General features: G+C 52.2%; 2 non-coding genes across 2 annotated transcripts; both read right to left on the reverse strand.

The window, feature by feature from the left end:
* Window positions 1-1,860: 1,860 nt before the first annotated feature.
* Window positions 1,861-1,978, reverse strand: LOC136962729 (U5 spliceosomal RNA). Its single transcript, XR_010878943.1, has one exon. It is a non-coding gene; the product is annotated as a U5 spliceosomal RNA (small nuclear RNA).
* A 692-nt stretch (window positions 1,979-2,670) lies between these two features.
* On the reverse strand, window positions 2,671-2,858 carry LOC136962727 (U2 spliceosomal RNA). Its single transcript, XR_010878942.1, has one exon. It is a non-coding gene; the product is annotated as a U2 spliceosomal RNA (small nuclear RNA).
* Between the last annotated feature and the right edge of the window lie 1,499 nt (window positions 2,859-4,357).

Genomic DNA, 4,357 nt, shown 5'->3' on the forward strand with positions numbered 1-4,357 from the left:
CCTCATACCTTGACCAAAATTCCTTCAGCACTGAAGCAGTGCTGAAACTGACATCAAAGCCCTGCGCGGAGGGCAAGGCCAAGATGCAGTTCAGCTCTGCTGCTGAGAATTTTAACACCTTCTGAAGCAGGTTCCTGGAGAAGTCCAATCTGGACATCTCCAGTTTTACACCATCCACCACCTTGAACAGAAAACGGACACTGTTGTGCCTATTCATGCCGGCACGTGCAGCCGACATTTTGAGGCACAACAACACTCAACAAAATGTGACAAAAGGGGGGGTTGGAGTGACACTACAAGGTAACAGGGGGAGGGGGGGGAACACCAGCACAAGGGGTTGGGGACACACAACAACACTGATATGGGAAGGGGGAGGGGTAGGGATGGGGGGGGGGGGCACTAACAATACAATGGAGGTTGACAAACTGGACAAGATCACACAAACACCCCACCAAAATAACCAATTTAACAAAAAATGAACTAAAAGGACCGGCTAAAGAAAACCAGAACTACACTTAAGGGATAAACAAGTAACAACCAGACAAAACTACACCAAACACACACTGAAACAAACACTGACACTGACAAGACACACCTGCCACCAATTAGCTGGCTGGTAGGCCAGGCCAACTGATGGCACGGAAAAACACCGGGGGGGAAAAACACTGGGACCACGTTAACACTGACAAGACACACCTGCCACCAGTTGGAAGCTAGTGGCTAGGCTACACTAAAGAAGAACAAAAAAAGTCAAACAACACTACACGTATTAACACAAAAAAGGACAACTACAAACAAACAAGGTACAAAGACAAGGGGAGACAAAAACAGGGACTAAAGAAACACTTAAACAACAACAAAAACCAAAAGATAAGGCTAAACACTGAAAAATACACCAACAAAGGACACAAGCCCACGGGGGCGGTGGAAAGATACTGGCCTTGGAGGCACTCACCTGGCCCAGCACTGGGCTAAGCCAGTGGAAGATGAAAATTTCCGGTGAGTGTCTCCTCCTCCAGCACCTGGGAACCGCCGCACCACCGGGAACCTGGAAACAAAGACAGAAATCAAAAACAAGTAATTAAAGACAATCAAAATGATAAGGACAAGAAGGCAAATCAAAACGATAACTCCCTCCGGCCGGTCGATCGCTCACGGGCTAATTGGCTAGATCTCGATTAGCATCGATATGGTTCGATACTGCACTTGATCTTAGCCAAAAGGCCGAGAAGCGATGACCGCATTATCGGACGCCCCCGGCGCGCGGACCCTCCGTGCACCACCTGGGCCGCTCGGTCACCACACCGAGAACGGCCGAAACCACGGAAGCGGAAAGCCGAGGCCAAAAGCGGCAGGACAAGCAGGGACGGAAGCGGAAAGCCGAGGCCAAAAGCGGCAGGACAAGCAGGGACGGAAGCGGAAAGCCGAGGCCAAAAGCGGCAGGACAAGCAGGGACGGAAGCGGAAAGCCGAGGCCAAAAGCGGCAGGACAAGCAGGGACGGAAGCGGAAAGCCGAGGCCAAAAGCGGCAGGACAAGCAGGGACGGAAGCGGAAAGCCGAGGCCAAAAGCCGCAGGACAAGCAGGGACGGAAGCGGAAAGCCGAGGCCAAAAGCGGCAGGACAAGCAGGGACGGAAGCGGAAAGCCGAGGCCAAAAGCGGCAGGACAAGCAGGGACGGAAGCGGAAAGCCGAGGCCAAAAGCGGCAGGACAAGCAGGGACGGAAGCGGAAAGCCAAGGAAAAGGCAACAGAATTGAAACAGCTACAGAAGAAGCAAAGACAAAACCTGCCTTACCCGCAGGCACGCACCGAACCCCAAAGCCAACCTCACCCTGCTTTTGTCACACGTCCATCAGGCTCTGCCCTCCCTCGGGCAAAGCCTCCCAAAAATACCACGTTCCACTCGTCGGCGCTCCCCTCCACGGAAGTCTTTAGTAAAAGGCGAAAGGCTTGTGCGTGCTGAAGGGGAACCAGAGCGTCGATTTGAAACGACCCAAACGGCCTACCCCCAACCCCTCCGTTGGCCCTGACTCACCCGTCCGCGGGGGCGAACCGGGGAGAACCGGGGCGAACCGCATCCTTCTCGGGAAAAAAAAAGGCGCGGAAACGCCACGGGCCGCAGAGGGGCTCGGCCCGCCCGCTTGGCTTTTCTTTCCTTACCGCACTTTCTCCATTTCATTGATGGCTTTTTCTCCATTAAGATCCCTACGCGTTTATCGTATGCGCCTTCCAGCCAGTCCACTCCGTGTTGGTGTCGACTGACACGGCGATAAAAAACTCATTCCGATTGCCTTCCAGTTTTTCACCTCGGCCCCGCTGAATGTCAGCCAGCTCTCTCTCTCTCTCTCTCTCTCTCTCTCTCTCTCTCTCTGTCACTCACTCAGTCACTCAGTCACTCACTCAGTCACTCCCTTTTTTTTTTTATACATCTAAAAGGGCGGGAAAACGCCACCGGCCGACAGGGCTCCGCCCACACCCCCTTTTCACCCCGTTTTTTTTGTAGGGATCGCTTGTTTCGCTTTGTTGGGCCCCCCCCCCCCCCTTTTGAGGGTTTTTTGACCCTCACCCCAAAAACCCTAGCCCTAACCTAAACCCCTCTCCCCCAAACCTCAATCATTCAGACGTTCCCCTCCCTCCCTCCCTCACTAGCTTTTCTCTTTGACACGCTTAGAAAGATTGCACCCTTCCCGGAGACGCTGCAATACCGGGGCGATGCGCGGAGCGGACGGAGCGAGCCCCTGTTCCGACTCCCTGTTGCAAAAATCCGTTTAATATGTTGTCCTCGCATGGAGGACATATCAGATATTAAACTGATAAGAACACATTATTTTTTTTATTTTTTTTTAAAGAAAAAGAAGTATTTATCAACTCTTAAAACCGTTTCTGAATAAAAGACAATCAACAAAGACAGTCAAGACATACAGGATCCCCACAAGGGGGTACAGGACAAAAGCCCCACAAGGGGGCGCACATTTCAATTACCCCCTAGGGGGTTTACAAGCGGGAGTCCAAGGTTGGCGGGGGTTGAAGCTTTCGCCCCAAAGTCCCCGTCGCGCTCTCCTCCCAGTCGTCCTCGCCAGTGGAGTCGAGCGACTGGCCCTCTGCCCTCTATCGCGACGGCCCCTGGGAAGGCACCATCCCTTCGCCACTTCTCCCAGGCTGCCCTTCGGCGAGGATTTCCTATCCTCTTGCGAGGATTCCAAATCCTGGAAGTCCGGCCCTCCGTCCGTCCAACCGTTGGTTCCCTCCGGCGGCCTGGCCCGTTGGTTACCAGCAACGTTGGGAGCCGAAGCACCCAACGCTCTGAAAAGGGGACAAGTCCCCGTCTGGCGTCGGGGCCGAAACCCCCAGGCAGACGACCGCTCCGACCCACCCCCGTCACCGGATCCCTATCAGGCGATCCGGTATCGACGGGGGCGGGTCAATATCTGCTCGATGTGAACAGATACTCACTTGATCTTAGCCAAAAGGCCGAGAAGCGATGACCGCATTATCGGACGCCCCCGGCGCGCGGACCCTCCGTGCACCACCTGGGCCGCTCGGTCACCACACCGAGAACGGCCGAAACCACGGAAGCGGAAAGCCGAGGCCAAAAGCCGCAGGACAAGCAGGGACGGAAGCGGAAAGCCAAGGAAAAGGCAACAGAATTGAAACAGCTACAGAAGAAGCAAAGACAAAACCTGCCTTCCCATCCCCACCCTACCTTTAATATCCTTCCTAGTTCCCCACTGGATGTTGACCCGCCCTTTAACCCTACCATTCTTCCCGATCCTGATTTTAACAATACTCAGGATTCTGGTTTCACCCCCCCGGCCCCACCACCCACAACCAACACCGGCACACTGTTCACCTCAGACACCGTTACAGACCCGTTAATAATCATTCCCTTAATCACTAAATAAATGTCAAGCTTATTTACGTTTTTGGGGGCATATTTTCAGTTAGCAGATGGTACTGTTTGAATCGCGATTCTATCTTCTGCCGGTAAAGTCGTAGAATAATCTTCAAAGGGGGTTCTTTATTAATGAATGAATGCAATATGAGTAGTCTAAATGCCTGAAAATATCACGAGAAGGGACAACTTAAAAGGACGTTTAAGTCATAGAGATTAGGTCCATTTGTACACCGGTCTGCCAAATGTATTCGTTTTGATTCAGCCTGTCAGCTGCCTCTTGCAGGGGAAATGAGAAGACATCATATTTCATTCTACACTTCACTCGTATTTTGAGTTGTATATGAGCAGCAAAAAAAAGATGCTTTTAAATCTATGTAATCTTTATAAATAATAAGTAGGCCCGATGCATTTTTATATAAAATATACAGACCCCTGTGCAACCGACGCAAGCAAGCACACCCTA

Source organism: Osmerus mordax, chromosome 18 (assembly GCF_038355195.1).
Source record: "Osmerus mordax isolate fOsmMor3 chromosome 18, fOsmMor3.pri, whole genome shotgun sequence".
Classification (NCBI taxonomy): Eukaryota; Metazoa; Chordata; class Actinopteri; order Osmeriformes; family Osmeridae; genus Osmerus; species Osmerus mordax.